The 21,369-nt window shown below is 57.4% G+C and overlaps 1 long non-coding RNA gene across 1 annotated transcript in view; it reads right to left on the bottom strand.

The window, feature by feature from the left end:
• Positions 1-9,456, bottom strand: part of LOC142819888 (uncharacterized) — a 65,167-nt gene extending 55,711 nt beyond the window's left edge. Inside the window, exons 1-2 of the long non-coding RNA XR_012897565.1 lie at positions 9,347-9,456; positions 9,095-9,253 (exon numbers count right to left, since the gene is read on the bottom strand). This is a non-coding gene — a long non-coding RNA (uncharacterized LOC142819888). The remainder of the gene's footprint in view (positions 1-9,094; positions 9,254-9,346) is intronic.
• Between the last annotated feature and the right edge of the window lie 11,913 nt (positions 9,457-21,369).

The following is a 21,369-nucleotide window of genomic DNA, read 5'->3' as shown; positions in this document are numbered from 1 at the left end:
TAACCCTATGCAAACTCCCATATGGGAAACAGCATGTCAGCTGTGGAGGGAGCAACGGGGAGGGGAGGGGTTGAAAGTGCCCGCCAGCTCTGCTGAAGTCACCTAGGCCAATGAACAGCTGGAGAAGGGAGAGCACTGCGGAGAGGAAGGAAGGCCTAGTGGTTAAACAACTTGGGGGACCTGGGCTCAAATCCATGCTCTGCAACAGACTCTCTGAGCGTCCTTGGGCCAGTTACTTAGGCCATGTCTATATTTGAGCAGGGAGGGGGCATTCCCAGCTCATGGAGCTGTACCCGCATTCGCCACGCTCGAGGTAGCATCTAAAAACAGCAGTGTTGCCGCAGCAGCTCGGGGGAGAGGGTGCGTAGTCAGCCCGCTAACCCGTGTGGCTACCCAGGCCATCACAGGCACGCTGGTACAGTCAGGCACTAGCTTGAGCAGGTCCATGTACACCCATCTCCCCGCTCTAATGCAGACTTACCCGCCTCGCCCTATGTGTAACAGGACAGCGCCGCACCCGGCAGGTCGTCAGACTAACAGCATCAAAGCCTAGGAGAGGCTCAGGTAGGAAGTTGATGGGGGGGCCAGATAAGCTGCGGATACAAAATTGGTAGCCACATCTGCAAAATCGAGCTGTGGACATTTGCATCCCCAGCTGCAGAAGCGGATCCCCTGGCTCTGAAGCCGATCTCTGCAGATTGGCAGGCCTCTGTAGACAGAAGGGACGCTAGGCAGGAGTCATTTGGATGCGGCACCAAGTTGTGATGAACTCCAGAGTCACTACCCATCTCCCGCCCGGCTTTCCCCTTTCTGCACTGCAGGAGTGCCAGCCGTTCCCCCGGCTCCCTTCTGCAGAGGCTCGCAAACTCCCGAACCCCGGGAACGGGAGTGCTTGGTTAAAAACCGCGTAGACAGCAGCACACGCCGGTAAGCAGCCAGAACTACGGAACGATCAACACTCGGCACCCCCCGCGCAGCCGAGGGGCGTCCGGCAAAGCGATCGTTGGCCGGGGCGGTGGCAGGGCGCGAGGCGCGGATTTGCTTTGATAAAGCAGCTGACTCGGAGATCATGGGAGCCGTCGATGGGTCTGGTCGTCCCTATTTGTGTGCTAGGCACTGCCAGCCTTCAGCGCGCCCCACGACGGGGACAGATGGGAAACACCGCTCGGGCACCCGGCTCTGAGGCGGAGAGTGCGCAAAAGGGGGGCGGGCTCACGCGCCCACCTGCCCCGTGGCGGCACATCGGGGAGCCCCCCCCATCCTGCACCCCCGTCCGCAGCAAGATGAGACTCCGCCCGCCAGTAGAGCAGGGGGGTTTATTGCTCCTCCAGGACACAGCCCAGCACAGACGGGATGTGGTTCCAGGAGTCAGGGCCAGGCTGCCTCAGACCCCTTGGGGTTCGGGTCCACAGGCCCCTGACCCCCAGCTTAGCCTCTTCTCTTCATGTCTTCCCAGCCAAAAACTGCCCAGCTCCCAGGCCCTGCCCCCCAGCCAGGTGGCCGTCTCCGCCTCCCTCCCTTTGTCTCTCCCCCTGGGAAGAGCCTTGTTATCTGCTCAGGCTGGGCTAGGTGTCTGGGCCAATCCACACGTGGGTGAGCCCCTGGGAATCGCACCTCACAGCGAGTTACAGAGCAGACAGCAGCCCCACTACATCACGCACACACACCCCCACCCCCACACACTCCCCCACCCCCACACCATCACACACACACACCCACACCCCCCCACTACATCTCACACACCCCCCCACTACATCTCACACACCCCCCCACTACATCTCACACACCCACACACACCCCCACTACATCTCACACACACCCACACATACACACCCCACTACATCTCTCACACACCCACACATACACACCCCACTACATCTCTCACACCCACACATACACACCCCCACTACATCTCTCACACACCCCCACACACACCCCCCACTACCTCTCTCACGCACACCCCCACATCCCCCCACTACATCTCACACACCCACCCCCCACACATCTCTCACACACCCCCACTACATCACACACACACACCCCCAAAACCATCTCTGGCCACCCCCTCCCGTATTACTCACAACTGCGTAGCCCATAGCTGCCGTGCCGGGCTCTGGTGACACTTCACCACTATCCAACAACCCAGTTGGGGGTCGAGGGGGGCTCACAGCCAACCAGGGTGGCCCTAGGGGAGCTCTGAAAGCTCGGGGCTTCTCCTCTGGCCCAGGGGGGTTGGAAGGGTGTATATCATGGGGTGCTGAGAGCCACTGAACCAAACTGTAAACGCGGCGTAAAAGGGAACCCCCACACCTCAAATCCCAGCACCTACGATCTGGCGGCCGGTTTCTTTACTCCACACCCAGCACCCGATGGAAAAACAAAAATTCCCTGCCAGGGTTCCCTGTCAGCCGAGCACTTCGGCAGCCACATTCAAATGCTGCCCTGCTGATTAGCATGGCGCCCACTGTCTTCCACTTGTTTCTATGGGTGGTGCACATCGGCGCATGTAACAAAATTGATTCTGCTCACAGATGGAAAACATTAAAAGGAACATTGCTCCCACCCACCCCTCCGGGAATTTGGGGTGGATGTGGCCACTCGGCCCTTCTTGGCCTGTGTTCTGTGAGCGTGCACTGCTGGGGGCTCACGCATCAGAGAGTGTGGGGCTGGGGGCCTGACTCAACCAACACCGGCACACTCCCCACATGGGCACAGAAACGGGAGCAGACAGGCCGTCCTCTCCAGCAGTTATTCCAGGGTGGGAGGGGCAGTGTGTGGGGATCCCTCTCCCGCTCCCTGCCTCTGCCCTTCTGCGTGCCGCGATGCGGAGAGGAACACCTGTCTCTGCTGCTTTCGTGCACTCCGCCTCCCCGCTAGATGAATATTCATTTGTTTGTCAGCACGGCAGCGGCGCCGCCGGGGCCTCTCGGATGGGCACCCACCCCATTAACTATTCATGGAGCACACCAGGCTCAAGACGAATTGCTCTGGCGGATCGCACGCTTATTAAGAGGGGATTTCTCAGGCGACGGGTCAGGCAGCCTCGGGTCACTGCCTACCAGCCGGCCTTGTGTCTCAGCCTCCCCTAGCCCGGGGCTACGGAGACGGGGAACCCAGGGCTGACGCAGACCTGACCAGGGATGCTGGAGAAAGCAGCACAGGGACCACCTTCCCCAGCTCACAGGTGGGTCCCGGATCAACAGGGGTTCCCCCTCCCGGAGGGGTGTGGCCGGCCCAGGGTCCCAACCCAGGCTAGGAGCACATGGGACACCCCTTCTTGTTCATGGTGAGTTTGCTTTATCCCTGCTGATCCTACATGGGGGGTGCCTGCCTGGCTTCCTTCTGCTTCCCGAAGGCAGCCCCCAGAGACCTGGCTCCAGGGGAAGCACCGGAAATGGTGCAGGACCGTTCCACCATCATGTGGGCCCCAGCTGAAACCAGCAGGCCCTGGGAGCAGGATCTGGCTCATGCCCATTAAGGCCTGATGGCCGGATCACACACTGCAGAGCCAAACCTCTGACTCGCTCCCCACATCCCTCCCCCATCACCTTCTGGCTTTGCACAGGTGTCTCCAGGCACCGCTGAGCACGGCTCCGTGTGAGCCGCCCGCCCCGCCGGGCTGACGTTAAATCCTAGGAGTTGTGGGGAGAAGATAAGCCCCTGGCGCCTCCATCCCATTCGCCCGATCCAGCCTCCAGCCGTTCCCCCCAGAGCCAACGCGCCACGCCCACCAGAGCCAGCCACGTCCTAAATACGCCCGCCCGCTCTGTGGGGACCAGGACGTAAACCGTAACAGCTGCCAGCGCCCCCCAGTTCTGCCCCACTCTGGCCACCCTGCCCGGCTGGCTTTGAGGCCTGAGAGCAGAGGTGCAGTCCGAGTGGGCATCAGGGCCAGCCCCATCACCCTGCCCGTGTCCGTCACATGCCAGCCCTCAGCTCTGCCTGCACCCAAAGCCATCCGGGATCGGGCATGCTCCATGGAGCGCTGTTAAAATAATGCCCGCCTTCGCCGAGGAGCAGGGAGGGAGCACGCTCTATCGCGGGGTGGACCCCCAAGACTGGCTGGACCCCCGGTGCTTTATTTACCTACACGGACAGCACAGGGTAGGACGCCACTTCCCGCAGCTCCCATTGGCCAGGCACTGCGATCCACAGCCAATAGGAGCTGCAAGCAGCTGTACCTGCGGGCGCCCCGGGAAATAAAGTACCCGTGGCCGGCCAGGGGCTCATCCTAGCGAATCGCCTCCGGCTTCCTGCCCACCCCAGTCTATCAGGGCTCCTGGGTTCTCTCCCTAGCCCGGTGACCTTGGGCCAGCTACTGCAGCGCTTTCGCACGTCAATACTACTTAGCCCTGCTCACTGGGGTGCTGGGGAGGCTTAATTAGCGCTTGCAGAGAGGCCCTGGTGTCAGGCTGAGCAGAAGTGCAAACAAAGAATTATTGTGAGAGCCGCGGCGCCCTCTCCAAAGCAGCGTCGGCGGGGAAGGCAGCGGTTGTGAGAACAGCGTGGCCGCCCCGCGGCTCTTGGGTCCAAAAGGAGATTTCAGTCCCTCCTCGGAGATCAGCCACCAATACCGGCGTAGAGGACACAGCAGGGGGGCTGGCGGGTCTGACACCACGGCCCTCGCCTGGCGGGGGTCAGAATGACTCCTCCCGCAGTCACAGGGCCTATATTGACCCCCCCGCCCCCCGAGATTCCTTTAGCCGGAGGGACCAGGCCTCTTTGGAGCTGCCTCCTTTCTAGCTCTGGGGGGAAGTCCGAAGCGCATCCCACTAGCAGCCACAAAGTCAGAAATTTGCTACCGTACCCTAGCCCAGCGGTTTTCAAACCACGGGTCGCGACCCAGGACTGGGGGGTGAGAGGTCGGGCGCTGGGGCTCGTGGCTGCAGGGGGATCAGGTGAGCAGGGGGGAGCTAAGGCAGCTCCCTGCCTGGCCTGGCCCCGCAGACTGCGCTGCGCCCCAGAAGCCACCGGCAACGGGCCCAGCTCCTAGGTTGAGAGCGCCCAGGGCTCCATGCACGGCCCCTGCCCCGAGCGCTAGCCCCCCACTCCCATGGGCTGAGAACCTGCTGCCGGCTGCTCGCCCCTCCTCCCCCCATCCCACCCCTGCTGGACCGCTGAGCGGGAGCCACTCAAGGGAAGCTCTTCCTGCCCCAGACCTGACCCCACCAAAGCTGGAGCCCCCTTCTGTACCCCAAAGCTTCCGCCCTCAGCCCCTCCCCGGAGCCCCACTCCACTCATATCCTGCCGGGTTGCGGCATCAACGATTTTCTTCAGCTGGGTCATTGAGAAAGGAAGGTTGAAAACCACTGCTCCGGGTATTTCCAAAGCGGCGGACCCTCTGTGCTTTCGCCGCATTTCCACAGTGCCTCTCGCCCTAGAGGTGGGTCGATGCCTCGGGTAGGGAAACTGAGGCACGGGGCGATGGCGTGATTTGGCTAAAGTGGCAACACAGGTCAGCGGACGGGACAGAACACAGGAGTCCTGCCTGACTCCCAGTCACCTGCTTTAAGCCACCAGGCCACCTGCCATCAGTTTGGCGGGCTGGGCTAGGGGAGCGGGGCTTGGCCCCTCTATCTCCCAGCCCCACCATCAGTAGTTCCAGCGGGGGCACCTGAAATGCAGTAACAAGAAGGATGGGGAGCATCATGTTTTATAGGCATGCACAAAACCAGGAGTTTAATAATGGCCCAGCCGACCCTAATCCATCTGCTCCCTTTGTCTTAAACACAACTCAAGGTCCTTAGAATTCTATTAAGAAGAGTAGCCAAGATCATTAAATATCAGTTAGCAATACACTCGGGGTGATAAAACAGTCTGCTGCTGCTTGCTACATTTTCCCCTTGTTTGCCTTTGTTTCCAGCTCCCTCTGGGAAGCCGGTTTCACAAGGGCTGTGAGGCTGGATGAAGCAGCTTGGAAAAGCAAAAGCAGCAGCGCACAATGTGTGTCACACCACAATGTGTGCTGAGGTTTTTCCATTCCTCCCTGGTGCCCTATAAACCCTCTTCAGCTCCACTGTGGAGCCCGCGCACAAGTAACCATATGCACGTCCACACATGCGTGTCACCACGGACAGGAGGGTGCGCTCCATGTGTTCGTGCGAGAGGACAGACACGTACGAGTGGGCCTGTCTCAGGGCGAGGCGGCACTCCTGGGATGGGACACAGGTGTCAGCCTGCACGACTCATGTAGACACGTGCACAAGGGAAGTGAAAGGTGAACTGATTCACCAGAATGTACATCCCTAGTGTGCATTGTGTCGCTTTGCACGCGAGTGTGCCTATGCGCCCAGGTGTGCCTTTCTCACGGCATGCGGTTGCCAATGTGCACTTGTGTGCACGCGTCAATAAACACAACCAGCTGCTATCACATGCAGAAGATCTCCAGGCAGGAGCCGGCCAGCCCGACAAAGCGGACAGAGGACGCTGGCCCCCGCCCCTCCGCTGCAGCTCAGCCTCCGCAAATTAGGAGCTGGCTGAACAGCTCCAGCGTGGCTCGCGCTCCATCTGGTGAGACGTTAATTACACCAAACAGACGAGTCCTCTCCTCAGAGCCCAGCCGTTACCTGGAGCTGTGCCGATAGCTCTGCCGCTGGGACTGCTACCTGGGGCTAAATCAAAGCTAATAGCCCGGCCTGCAGCCGGAGCCAATTCCCTCCCCAGGGAGCTGAGCTACCGAGAGTTTTATGACAACTTCAGCCTGTTAATGAGGGAGAGGAAGCAGCAACCCTGGGCAGCTGCACTTGGGGTCAGGAACAGCTCCCACCTGCCAAGCGCCCAGCACCTGCCCTGAGAGCGGAGAAGCTGCTCAAAGCTTTACGGGCGGGGAGGGGGGGACAGAGGGGGTCGATCTGGGCAAGGACACCTCCCTCCAACAGCACTACTGGGCACCCCGCATGGTACACACCACTCTCAGGGAAACTTACTTGGCACAGAACCCTAGAGCTGGAAGGGACCGGAGAGGCCGTCGAGTCCAGTCCATGCCCTCCCGGCAGCACCAAACACCATCTAGATCATCCCTGACAGGCATCTGCCCAATCTGCCCTTAAATATCTCCAGGGATGGAGATTCCACAACCCCCCTGGGCAACTTAGTCCAGTGTTTCACCACCCGGACAGGAAGTTTTTCCTAATGTCCAACCTCAACCTCCCTTGCTGCAGTTTAAGCCCCTTGCTTCTTGTCCTATCCTCAGAGGCCAAGGAGAACAATTTTTCTCCCTCCTCCTTGTAACACCCTTTTAGATCCTTGAAAACCGCTATCATGTCCCCTCTCAGTCTTCTCTTTGTCAGACTAAACAAACCCAGTTCTTTCAGCCTTCCCCCACAGATCATGTTCTCTGGACCTTTCATCATTTTTGTCGCTCTTCTCTGGACTCTCTCCAATTTCTCCACTTCCTTCCTGAAATGCGGGGCCCAGAACTGGACACAAGACTCCAGCTGAGGCCTAACCAGCGCGGAGCAGAGCGGGAGAACGACTCCTCGTGTCTGGCTCACAACACACCTGTTCATGCAGCCCAGAGTCAAGTTTGCTTTTTTTGCAACAGTGTCACGCTGTGGACTGATGTTGGACTTGTGCTCCCCTACAATTACACTTCACCGTCTCCCCTCCCCGTCCCCGGCAGCCTCCCCAGGCAGAAACTGACCACAGCTCCTGGGACCAGGCCTGGGATGTCACTGAGCAAGTCCAGCAGGCAGGACAGAGGGGAGATGGGCTGCAGGATCAAGGGTAAGACCAGGCAGACCACGCAGGAGTGAGGGGGGACCCTGGGGCAGGAGCCAGCCCCACCCCACTGCCCCACCCCATCCCAGTGGTGCCAAACCAGACTGGGACAGCCGGTGTCATTGCTCATTGCTGCTGCCCTTTGTCAGCTCCTGCACCAGGCTCCAACCCAGACCAGCTGGAGCTCAGGTTACCCGCCCCCACACACACACACTATGCCCCCTTGACACGTCTGCCAATGTGCACCTCGCACTAAGCACGCTACAGCCGACAGGAGACTTCCCACCACCTTCCCTTCTCAAACCAGGACAAAAGCAGCCACAGCCCCACAAGCCACAGGGGTGTGAAATGAGCCACATCCCTGAGTCCGTCTCCAGATTCTGCCTTTGCTGAGCCTCTGGAAACATCCCAAGGAGCAGATACATTCGGGCCAGCCACTACCACACGGGCCCAGCAGGAGGAGTTATGACCCCGCCTGGCACACACCAGGACAACCAGGCAAGATCTCCCAGAGAGAGACCCAGGGCTGGGCTGCAGCTGGGCCAGAAACCAGGGAGGCAAGTTTGTACCGTGCGTTATAGCCTAGGCCATGCAGGCCGGTCCAAGGCCTCCCTTACTGCAGGCCCCACACCCTGCATTTGAGTCTCCCCAATACCCGCCAGCTGGTTTCCTTTGACCTCTAGAGACCATCCACCCGGCAACCCAGGGGACTGGTCCCTGCAGTGGCTGCCTGAGGGCGGTTACATCACACCACTCACCGGTCTCTGCTCCGGCTGTTGTACCAGCCACTTCAGCCCCCATGCCCCGAGCTCCGCCCTTCACTCCTCCCTCCCTCCCACACACCTGGAATGCAGCCAGCATGCTCTGGGTGCTTGCAATCCCAATCATCAGCAATCCTTCAACCACCTTGGAGTGCTTTCCTTATCCCACTCCCATCCACAGCTCCCAACCCCCCACACACACACCTCCCCCAGTGATATATTTTCCTAAAATAAGAATTTTCAAAGCAGAGCCCGCTCTCCTCCCCTAAAGCATCCAAAGGAATTCCCGACCGCTGGCCATGAACGCTTTGGTGCACACAGAAAAATTCATTCTACACACTGCTTGAGTCCCACCCAGAACTCTAGGAAACCGCACCCTTCATAGCCTTGAGTCCACGGCTTCAAACAACACGAGCTTATGTGAGAGGGAGCAGGAATGAGGGAAAACAGAATAAATTTGGGAAAGCCAGCAATTAACACATTATCAATATCTATTAGGTAGGACTCCAGCTCTCCTGGGGGCCTTAATATTCACAACCTCAGTGCTTCTCTTGCTACCACGAGTCATTAATACAGTCTAATTGCTTCCCTCCCCGCACAGCGTCCCCACTCACGGTTTGTTGTCCCGGGTTGGTTTGTGGTGTTGTCCTCGTTTGTTGCGTTGTTCTGTTACGTTGTCCTGTGTTGGTGACAACTGGAATTCCAAAGATCTATCGACAGCCATGCTGAGGGTGTGCTCCTTAACCCCGTCAATGTGATTTCAACTTTAATTGCTGGACAAAGAAAGCTGTGTCAGCATCCCTCGCTGCTGCTGCTGCTCTCTGCAGCTTCAGCCCCAGCAAGCACCTCGCTTGACTCCACACTACCTGCTGCTTCAAAAACTCCTGCACACAAAAAAGTGTTTCGGAGATGAATCACTGGCTGTGCATGTACAATCATTACCACCCCCCAAAAAAGCACACACAGCAAAAAATATATATACACACACACACACATATATATAAAAACTTTCTTGTGTTTTCGACTGTCTTACCCAGCTGTGTCTAACAATGGTTATAGTTATGGTGACCCCACAAATCAGGACCATTTGGTGCTTCACTCATGTCTTTCCTTGCCCAACTGGGATTGTCACATTTTATTACCCCCAAACTCAAAAATCAAACTCTCTCTTAACCAAAAAGCCCCACATTTTCAGAGAAGTAAAATGCAAATGAAGCCTGCCCCGGTCAGTCATTTCCCCTTGCTCGCCAACAGATGGCACCAGAGCGCACCCCTCCCTTGGGACACCCCCTGCCCACCTGGCAGCCGGGCGGGGCTGCTCTTCTCCCTGTTCACCAACCAGTGTCACTACCGAGCACCGTGGGGCTTTAGGCCGTGGGGCTGACGCATGCTCCCCAGCCCACCGCTGCTTGTCCCACCTCTTCCCGTGTGGCTGCGCGAGGATCAGGCAGTGAGATATCACCCGGCAAAGAAGGGACCCTTCGTCTGCTGCCGCTTAATTGCCCTTAAAAATAAGCTTCCGCCTCTCGGCCCGGGAAATCGATGCTATTTAATAAGACGCTTCAAGGCCTCCGTGCTGAGCCCAAGGCATCCGCCTGAGAAGCCAGCGGACAAAGGGGTCAGAGAGGAGCTAACCGAGGGGTGGGGCAGTTTCAAGGGACCCAGGTGAGAACTCTGGGCCTGGGTTTCCCAGCTCCGTAGCCCCCGCAGACTCATCACCTCTTTCCTGATCCTGCGCAAGGTGCCTATGGGCCTTGTCTGGGCCGTGTCTTTCTCTCCGAGGGATTTAGCTCCTCAGTCCTGCCAGGAGAGCAGGGACTGGACCTGAGGACCTCGCGAGGCCCCTGCCAGTTCTAATGCTCTGTGGCTGCTCCCATCTGGTTTGTCCTCAGAGACGCCGGGTTTCCGTGTAGGTCCCGGTGCCGTTGCACATGCCCTGATGTCCAGAGTTTTTAGTCCGGGGGAGACACAGGGCAGGGCTTTGGGGGGCAGCGCATGGGTAGGGGGAGTGCTGCAGCTCCCCCAGGACGGCTGGCCCCACGCCCTGCTCCCCAGCTGCTGGCTCTGTGCATAGATGCTGGGGGGCGCTCCCCATGCCTATACCTTGCTCCCAGCCCTCCACCCCCACACTGCTCCCCAACCCATCACCTTACCTGCGGCTTGGGCACCTGCCCCTGGCCCCATCTCTTGCTCCCAGGGCCCACCCCCGTTCCTAGCCCTGTGCCCTCTGGGGCCCTGGCCCCTCTTCCTGGCATGCTTGGGGCTCTGTGCCTGGCCCCCCACTCCTGGGGTCCCACGCCATGGCCAGGGCTCGGCTCTTGGCCCCACACATGGGGGTCGCTAAAGCAGACCCATCCCTGCCCAGTGCCTATCCCAAGCTGTGGCCTCCTTCCCTGACCCCTCTCCCTGTGGAGATAGAGCCCTGCCCCCAGCCCCAGTGCGGTGGGGGGGCCAAGATGAGGTGCTGAAAGCTCCCTTGCTACTAAAAATCTTCCAGTGCCCTGGGGAAGAGGTAGAGAAGAGGGTGGGGCCTCAAGGGATGTGGCGGAGGGGCGGGGCTTTGGGGGAGGGGAAGAGGCAGAGAGGGGGAGGGGAGGAGTCCCCACAGGGGTCCCAGCCGTTAGAAAGGTGGCAACCCCACTGACACCGCACAACGTTTAGTGCATTTAGCCCCACCACACCCCTGGGAGGTAGCACAGGGCCATTATCTCCATGAGACAGAGGGGGAAACTGAGGCACAGAAACCCAGCTCTCCATAGGCAAGGAGGCACCTCACCCCCATTACACCAGTGGGAGTTAGGCACTTAAGCCTGGGCGATTTCAGCGGACATGAAGAACCTGGATACCTCTGGAGATCTGGGCCGAAGTGATTTGGCCACAGACACAGAGGCAATCAGAGAGCTGCCCGGGGCAGCCACCCTTTCCAGCGCCTTATTGCCAGCCAGTGGCCAGTCATGCCAAGCAATCCACTCCCCCTGCAAGGGGAAGTTTCCCATCCAGGGACGTCCCAGATGTGGCATCTAAGGGCTGGACGCAACAGCAGCTGTTACTGTAGAGAGGCTGATAAACAAGAGGGCCGTCACCTTTGGAACTCCCTGCAACTGGATCCACCAGACCCAGAGCTTGGTGATCTCCAGGGCACCGCACCACGGGGTCTGCTTGCTCCTGGTTCTAACTTATTCATTTATTAGCTGTGATGGAACCGCGGGAGAGGGAACGGGGTGCCCCCCTGCAGGGTAGGGATGTTTGTTAGCGTATAACTGAATAGTCACGTAGCCACTCAAACTATTGTCGGGCACACGGCTATTCGATGCGCTTCCAGCCCTACATCTTCCATACATACAAGATGGGAAGCGACTGTCTAGGAAGGAGCATGGCGGAAAGGGATCTAGGGGTCATAGTGGACCACAAGTTGAATATGAGTCAACAGTGTGATGCTGTTGCAAAAAAAGCAAATATGATTCTAGGTTGTATCAACAGGTGTGTTGTAAGCAAAACTCGTGAAGTCATTCTGCCGCTCTACTCTGCACTAGTTAGGCCTCAGCTGGAGTACTGTGTCCAGTTCTGGGCGCCACATTTCAAGAAAGATGTGGAGAAATTGGAAAGGGTACAGAGAAGAGCGACAAGAATGATTAAAGGTTTAGAGAACATGACCTATGAAGCCAGGCTTCATGAACTGGGCTTGTTTAGTTTGGAAAAAAGAAGATTAAGGGGGGACATGATAGCGGTTTTCAAATATCTAAAAGGGTGTCACAAGGAGGAAGGAGAAAATTTGTTCCTCTTGGTTTCTGAGGACAGGACAAGGAGTAATGGGCTTAAAGTGCAGCAGGGGAGGTTTAGATTGGACATTAGGGAAAAATTCCTAACTGTCAGGGTGGTCAAATATTGGAATAAATTGCCAAGGGAGGTGGTGGAATCTCCCTCTCTGGAGATATTTAAGAACAGGTTAGATAGACATCTGTCAGGGATGGTGTAGACGGAGCTTGGTCCTGCCTTGAGGGCGGGGGGCTGGACTCGATGACCTCTCGAGGTCCCTTCCAGTCCTATGATTCTATGATTCTACTCCCGGGGAGCCCCCGGCCACCCCACACTGCAGCCTCTCTGCAGCAGCGCCGGATGGCAGGGGAAGTCGGTCCTTGAGGGGAGCCACTTTAAAAACCAGCTCCCCCCATGGACTGGCTGCCTGCCACCCTGCACTGCTGCCTCTGTATCAGAGGCAGCGGCGTGCAGCGGCAGCAGCCCTGTCCGTGGTGGGTCCGAGCTCCCCACGGACAGCTGCTCTGCAGCATGTGGAGCAGCCTCTGTCCGTGGGGAGCTCGGACCCCTGCAGACAGGGGCTGCTACCGGGGAGCAGCCTTCCCTGCCCCCCTCCGCTGATAGATACAGCAGCGGGGCAGGGGAGGAGGCGGCACCGCAGACCTGGAGCTGGGGGGGAACCGGCTACTCTTCCCTCCCACTTCAGGCCTCTTTCTGGGGGTCCTTCCTCCGGCAAATGCCCGCTGAGAAGGGCACAGAGTAAGGGCCTGAGGCGCTGAGACCAGTTCAGAGGGGGGGGCTAATCCTTTTCACCCGCTTCTGCGAGGTGGCGTGAGGACGGAGAGAATCCCAGCGGCCCTGCAAAGCCTATGCACTGTCTCTCTGGGTCTCCCTCAATCCACGCCGGAAAACTCAATTCCAAGGCCTCTTGTGCAGCCAATTGGCAAACAAAGCATTGGTTATAAGGCCACGGCGAGCCGCCCTCAGCGTGCCGTCCTGCTCTCCCGCTAATTGCTTCGTTACCGGCGTTTGTGAGGGAACGGCAGTTTAATTATCTGCAAAACAAACATATTTGGAAAGTACCGTCTAGCAGGAGCAGCGGGAGTCTGGAAATGATAAACCTGCACAATGCGCGCTCTCCCCTCTGGTTCCCACCTGCCTCCTCCAGTCTCATGCCAGGCCTCTGCATTCCCAGTGCTCGCACCTCTTTCACCGCCCCGCCTTTTCCCTCCCCCCTGCTGTGGCTTCCCATTTCCTCAGTCTTTTCTCTAGCTGCCTCTGTCCCTAGCCATTCCCACACCCCTCACCGCGGTTATCCAGGAACAAACTATGCCTACGGGCATAAGAACATAAAAACGGCCGTACTGGGTCAGACCAAAGGTCCATCCAGCCCAGTATCCTGTCTGCCCACAGTGGCCACTACCAGGTGCCCCGGAGGGGGTGGACCGAAGACAATGATCAAACGATTTGTCTCGTGCCATCCATCTCCAGCCTCTGGCAAACAGAGGCCAGGGGCACCATTCCTACCCCCTGGCCTTTTATGGACCTAGTCTCCATGAATTTATCTAGCTCCTCCTTAAACTCTATTATAGTTCTAGCCTTCACAGCCTCCTCTGGCAAGGAGTTCCACAGGTTGACTACACGCTGTGTGAAGAAGAACTTTCACTTATTAGTTTTAAACCTGCTACCCATTAATTTCATTTGGTGTCCTCTAGTCCTTATATTATGGGAACTAATGAATAACTTTTCTTTATTCACCCTCTCCACACCACTCATGATTTTATAGACCTCTATCATATCCCCTCTCAGTCTCCTCTTTTCTAAACTGAAAAGTACAAGTCGCTTTAGCCCTCTCCTCATATGGGACCCGTTCCAAACCCCTCATCATTTTAGTTGCCCTTTTCTGAACCCTTTCCAAGGCCAAAATATCGTTTTTGAGGTGAGGAGACCACATCTGTACACAGTACTCAAGGGCAGGTCGAAAGTCGGTAGAAAGACCAGCGTGGCTAATGGAAGTGACCATCTTAAGGATCCATTTGGTGCTGTTGTGAGCTGTATTGTCACCAACAAACTTGGGCTCTTTCTAGCCCACAAAGGGCTTCTCAAAAATTGAGGAGGGCTACAGGGGGCTTTTCCTTCACAATATATAAAGAAGGCCTCTGTGTTCTCATTTTCAGAAAAGATTGAAGGGACAGAGGGTCCCACGTGGTTCTGTGCCAGAGCCTACGTTTTCTGCAGCGAGTTTAATTACCCCTTGTGTTGGAGGGAGGATCTCTGGGAGGCCCCTGGGATGTACTCGATGAATAGGAGGTGCCATGGCCTTGAATCTTTAGCAAAAACTTCCTTTCTCCCAAGTTTGTTGGGCATGGGAATTAAATTAGGCCACCTCCAAAAGTGAGACTTGTTTCAAAACAGCCGGTAGAAATCGCTCCCGCTCTCAACTGCTCGGCTGTCAGGCTCCTGTACAGAGTCATCACTGCTTCATCGGAAACGATGGAATCTTCGGAGGTAGACAAGATCTGAACTTCTTATGGGAAAGGCAAGCGGGATAAAGAAAAAAGAGGAGCGGGGGAGGGAGGGAAAGCCAACCTTTCAGGCCTACTCTGTGTTCCATGAAACGTCAGATCCAAAGAGGGGCTTTTCTTTTATTTCCTCTTGGCAGGTTGCCTTTACGACCTAGCACCTTTGGCTGGGAGTCAGGTGTCCCCAGCACACCACCGAATGCCTTCCGAGCTGCAGTTTATACCCATTCCCATCCGGGTCGCCTTTTATGAGCACCCCGTTCCGTTTGTCATCCCTGGCACCCGGGGGCGTCCCTGCTCCCCCACCGCCCACCCCTCCCAACCCACCCAGCGAGGGGTCGCATCGCACGGAACCCAGATCCCCTCTGAATCCCTCGCAGCCTCTTCCCCTGCAGCGTGCCGACGGTGGGAGAGATTTTCACGGCTGCTTTGCAAGGGGGGATTTAACGAGGGTCCCTGAGGCTACTACGCGGGCAAGGCAGAGAGAGCCCATTGGTGCCACAAGGGCAGGGAGCCAGTGGGATCCCCACAGCAGGCCGAGGTTAATGGGCAAAGGGCAGGTCCTGTGGGGACAAGCAGGAGAGATTCTCCTCAGGCCCCTCTGTTAACCTCCTGCTGCTGATGGGACCCGGGTGCGAGGGCAGGGGACCTGGCCAGCTGATGTGTTAAGGCAGAAGCCGATCTGGGGGGGCGGGAAGGCGTTATTCCAATACAGCTCTTTGTTCAGTGTTAGAAGAAAGTAACTCATTGGGGCATGAGCCGTGGGTGAACCTACAGCTGGGGGAGGCAAACCCAAGCCCCGCCCCTTCCACCTGAGGCCCCGCCCCTTATGACAGGCAAGCTCCTACCACCACAGGCTGGCAATTTGGAAAGGCATAGCCTTCCCCTGCCTCTGATACCCGCCACCCCTGTGTTGGGGGATGGGCAAATGGGGGGCGTACAAGCTACAGTCCCGCAACAATAACGGCACACAGATGCTAAACATATGTGCTTACCCTCTTCCAGCAATGCCAACTCCACGTGCCCAGAAATCATGGGTCAGGCCTCAAAAAAGTGATTTTTTTTTTAAAAACGGGGGGAAGAGGGTTCTTACTCTTTGCCTTCTGGGGGTGCTCCGAGCAAGCTTCTCTCTGCCATCAGAAAGGCGAGCAATTTACTCTTTTTATTGTTTAAATTAAAGCCAAGATGCTCCTCTAGTCACCTGACTCCAGCAGCTGGGGCTTTAAGGGGGACAACTATTGCAAAAGTCACTGTCCCAGGAACAGAACTGGCAGGAGCATGTCAGCTCTCTGGGGCTGCAACTGTCGGGTTTTTGTTTTGTTTCTACAGCACCTAGCACAATGGGGGCCTAGTCTATGAGTAGGGCGCCTAGGGGCGAGAACAATATACCGCCAGGCAACTAAAATGGGCTTTCTTCCCCTGTCAACCAGAACCACAACTCGAGGACTGCCCCCAACGGACACCAATACAAACTAGCTCCTGCTTATCCCCAGGCAGCAGGAGGGAGAAACTGGGACCGAAAGCGGCATTAAGTGACTCCACAAAGGCCATGCAATGAGTCAGTGTCAGAGCTGGGGTCTGCACCCAGAGTTCCTGGCTCCCAAGCCTGGACTCAGATCACACCAATATCTTACACCCCCACCTTTCGACCAATTGGAGCCTGCTTTTCTGTTCGCCATAGCAACCGACTCCTCTTCCTACTCTTTAGAACAAAACGCTCAGCTCCGTTCCCCTGCCTGACCGCTTTCCTGCCTTCATAATCCCATGGCCAGACGGGATCGCTGGGCTCATCTCCCGTTGGGCCCCCTGTCACTGCCCCCAAACAACCCCTCGAGCAGGTCGCTTAGCAAAACATCCCGTCTGGATTTTAGAATGGGCAGGGATGGCGAACCCGCCACAGCGCTGGGTAAATCCATCCCATGGCTAAGAACTCTCCCCATTACAAACGAACGCCTTATTGAAGAGGCTCATTTTATATGAAACAAATAAGCGTAGTCAGGCCTCCCCCGTGCCTCGTTCTTTGCATGGGCAACGACAGCCAGGGCCGTATCACCTGAATACTGACCCTCTGCAGGGCATCTCAGACAAGCTAACAGCCTGGACCGGAAATGAGGGGGTGTACACGGATAGAGCCTTAACCTGTCAGGGCCCTCGAGAGGCAAGCTGTGTATAGATAAACACCTCCCCCCGGTTTTCCAGCCCTGCATTTTTTTGAGAGAGGCAGCAGACTGGTACCTAATGGTATGTGTGAAAGGCAGAACTCCCCGGAGTGAAGGAAAGTGCAGCAGAGAGACACTCGGAGGAACTGACAAGAGCTTGCCACTGACTATAAAGAGGGGTGTTTAAAACCCTTTTTGAAATTGCACAAAAGCCCCATTCACCACCCACCCCGGCAGCCAGCCCACAAGGCAGAGCAGGGGAGAGACAGCCTTGATCTCTTGGCGTTTTTAAAAAGCTCCCTCAGGAGTTTCAAAACTAAAGGGGGAGCAGATTAAAAATCACATGGTCAAGGGGGGAGGCAGGTCAGTGCGGGGGCGAGTGGGGGTGAGTACTGGCTGGTGGCTCACAGTGCCCCTGCTGAGGTTAGTTCAGCCCTGGGGGGCTAGCAAGGAGGGGCGCGGGTAAGGCGGGTAAGTCCGTGGAGGACAGGTCATGGCTCTTAGCCGGGATAGGCAGGGAGGGTCTCTGGCCTCTGTTTGTCAGAGACTGGGAATGGGGTGATGGGAGGGATCACATGATAATTCCCTGTTCTGTTCACTCCCCCCGGGGCACCTGGCATGGGCCACAGACGGCAGACAGGACGCTGAGCTAGATGGGCCTTTCGTCGGCCCCAGTGTGGCCGTTCTTTTGTTCTTACGACAGGGGCAGAGGGAGCAAGGTCTAGTGGTGAAAGCACAAGATGGTGAGCTCTTTGGTGCAGGCACCGGTTGCTCCTCTGTCTGTCCAGCACCTAGCACAGTGAGGAGCAACCGAGGCAAGTGAGTGAACTGCGCGAGTGTCCCTTCTTCATCCCAGTGGGTCGCAAGGTTGTCGGAACCAAGGCCGTCTCCCAGAATGGGGCCGTTTTGCTCACTGACCATAAGAAGGGCCAGACGGGGTCAGACCAAAGGTCCATCTAGCCCAGTGTCCTGTCTGGCAGCAGCGGCCAATACCAGGTGCCCCAGAGGGAGGGATCACAACAGGCAGTCCCCATGTTATCCTCCTCTGTCTCCCACTTCGAGAAAAACAGAGTCTAGGGACACCATTCCTACCCATCCTGGCTAACAGCCACTGATGGACCTAACCTCCATGACTCTATCTAGCTCTTTTTGGAACCCTGTCAAAGTTCTAGCCTTCACTGCATCCTCTGGCAAGGAGTTCCACAGGTTGACTGTGTGCTGAGTGAAGAAAAACTTCCTTTTGTTTGTTTTAAACGTGCTGCCTATAAAAACTGCACTTGTATGCCTCGAATGTGCGGGCAATGCCGACTGCCGCGGCGCAGCGCTGGAATTGGCTGCAGAGGGAGCGCCTGGCTCTTCTCATCGGTGCTGGGTGCAATTAGTGCGCGCCCCACTTCACGGGCCCTGGCTTCACATGTGGGTCACTTCAGCGGAATTTACCCAATGGCAACAGTAAACAAAATGGCTGGCAGGCCACACACAGAACCCCGAGGGGGCGCCGGTGGCCCATGGACTGCAGGTTGCCCATAGTGGCCTGGCACAGCGGGCCCCTGATCATGACGGGCCCTTCGGTGCTGCCCCAATAACCGAGGCCCTGTGGTACCCTGGGGAAACCTCCCTGCTCTCCAGGGCTGGCCTGAAAGGTCAACGGTCACACACTGACCCCTTCGTGACAACGACCAGGGGGGCACGAATCAGATGGGCGCAGGATGCCCGGGTCCCACCCCTCCCCCAGGCCTGACCCCGCTCTCTTGCAGGTGGCACAGAGGGAAGCCAAAGCAAACTTCACCGACTCTCTCCCTGCTCCGTCTCCTCGACCGCCCCCTCCATCTTCTCCAAAGGCCTGGCCAGTGGTTCTTTGCATTGCAAGAGGGGGGCAGGCTTGTCCCTGTTTGCCTCCGCGACCTTGGCCCGGGGAGGCGCCTTCAACCAAGTGCAGAGTCTTCACCGTTTCCGAGTGCAATCAGTAATGCGAGCCGAGCGCCGCGAGAGCTCCCTTATCCGCTGAAGAGGCCTGTAATCATAGGTTCTTCCCGCCAAGCCTTCTCCCGCGGCAAGGCAGCCATCAATTATCGCCTTACCACTTCATTTACCCTCCTTGGCCAAAAAAGAAATCCAGAAAACCCACAGCCTCCTGGCGGTTTCCTAACCACGGGAAAGTCAGGTTGGGTAAAGTCACAATCAAAGGCCGCAAGAACAGAACCGCCCCACTCGGCTTTTGGGGGGTTCTGGTCTCGCTGCCGTGGGGCCCAGCCCAGGGCCGGACCGAGCCATTCCGGCGCCCCAGGCAGACAGTTTAATTGCTCCCCGGGTTGGGGGAGGGCACATGCATGGCCCCGCCCCTGCCTGGCGCGTGGGGGAGGGCACGCGGAGCTGGTGACGGCAGGATGCACGTGCCCAACCCGGCTACCGCCGCTGGCACACAGCCCAGGGCCTCCCGGGGCGGGCCAAGCAAGGGCCCCGCGGCCATATGGGGGAAGGGCGCTGTTTGTCCGGCGCCGCAGAGGTTAACGCAGCCCCTGCCCCGGGCGGCCGCTGCAGGGTGGCCGCTGGGAGCTGCTGCAGCCCACAATCCGGGAGCCCCCCCATAGGTTGGCGCCCCGGGCAGCTGCCCGGCTAGCCCATGCCTTGATCTGGCCCTGGCCCTGGCCCAGCCCCACACAGAAGGTGAATGTCTCCTGTGGGTGCAGATAGGTGTCTTCTGCAGGGCCAGCCGCTCCCAGAAGCTCTGCCGAAGTGGGTCCCGCCCACAAAAGCTCATGAGCCTCTATATTTGTGGTAGTCTCTGAGGTGCCGCCGGACCACTCCTGCTCTGTACCGGTTCTGGGTACCACAACAGCCTGGAAAGCCAGGATCAGGGCCCCACGGTGCCGGATGCTGCACAGACCACGTGGTGGGAGACAGGCTGTGCCCCAAGACACTCACAATCTGATCCGAAGCGGCAGATAAAGCAAGGGCAACTGGGGACCGAGGTGGGGAGGGGATGCAGGGAGGGCCACCCACAGGGGTATGTGGGCCACCTCATTTAGCAATTAAAAGGTGGGCCTGCTGAGTGCTTCACGCGTCCCCCATGAGACAAAGGCTTTTTCTTCCTGCAAGAATAGGTGTGTTTTCTCGCTAAGTCGGCTGTCCTGCTGTAAAAGCCAGGTGGGGGAAACATGCTTGTTTTTACCCTGGATCCAATCAAGGTAATCCCCAATACAGACTGCAACTAGCCACACAGGGGTAGGAACTACTGTGCCTTGTCTCCTCCAGGCATATACTTTGGTGTACACACCACCCCTCCTTTTGCAGCGAAGCCAAAGCCAAAGCATGGGAGGGGAAACTGAGGCCCAAAGGGAGCTGCAACTTACCCAAAACAGACCCAGCTTGCATTGCCCCAGGCTTATGCTGTCTTTACATCAGCGACAATTGCTCTCCTGACTCCAGCAGACCCATCACCTGAGAATCAGGCCCCGCAGGGCTTTGATTCCCCAGAATCCATCTCCTTACCTTCCCCCGCCCTCCTGGAAACGGAAGCTAAGGGGCTTCCGGGTGGCCTGAGCTGCCCTGCTCATCTCACCAGCCCGCTGAGTTTTCGGACCCCGGGGTCCCATCGCTAAGAGATTTGCTCAGGTGTGGCAGCTGCCGCTGCGGCTCAGGCTGTTTTAATCAATTACCCACCCAATAAAATCTTGTCAGTTTCATGACTGCGTCCCCTGTGATACACAGGAGCTCTCTGGAAGACGGCAGCCCGGGCGTGCTGTAAATCAGGCTACGGAGGCTCCCCCTTGAAGAAGGACTTTATAGGGCTATAACCAGGAGAGACTGCGCCGCGCTTTTGTCCTTCTAACCAAGCTGCTCGCCCTGATGTCCCCCGGGGATTTGTGTCTCTATCACAAGTAGAGGAATTCTTTGTGCAGTATTTTGTGAGGCAGTTAAGACGCGGGGGGCTGGTTGTGGGCCATTACGCACTAGGGAGCTAGGTTTTACTCTTCGTTTAGCTCACCAGTGCACTGAGTTTAAAGGACTCAGCCACGTCGCTAGCAGACAAGGCAAAATTGCACCGTGCAAGGGCAGACTGGAGAGCCCAGGTCTGAGTCAAGGCCTTAACCGATCCAAGGAAAGGTTGGAAGTTGTGCAATTTTTTTTAAAAGAAATGATTTGGAGCTGGAGACATGTAGGAGAGTAAGGGGGGAGGGATGGAGCAGCCGGTGCTGAATCTGTCCGTATAGGTATTGCTTTCACTGCCATGATATTGAGCATTCAGCCTCCTTGAGCCAGGGAGTTCCTGCCTAGTCATCCGAGGGCTGCGGAGCCATCTTCGCTACAGACCGTGCTCCCCACTGCTCTGGTTTCCGAGTGCCGCACAATCATGCGTGCCCCATGAGGCAGGGCAGAGCTAGTATTCCCATTGCACACCTGCAGACCTGTGGCACAGAACATAAGAACGGCCACACACAGCCCAGCCAA

The sequence above is a fragment of the Pelodiscus sinensis genome, chromosome 25 (genome assembly GCF_049634645.1).
Source record: "Pelodiscus sinensis isolate JC-2024 chromosome 25, ASM4963464v1, whole genome shotgun sequence".
NCBI classification, from domain to species: Eukaryota; Metazoa; Chordata; order Testudines; family Trionychidae; genus Pelodiscus; species Pelodiscus sinensis.
This window is presented reverse-complemented; position numbering and strand designations above follow the sequence as displayed.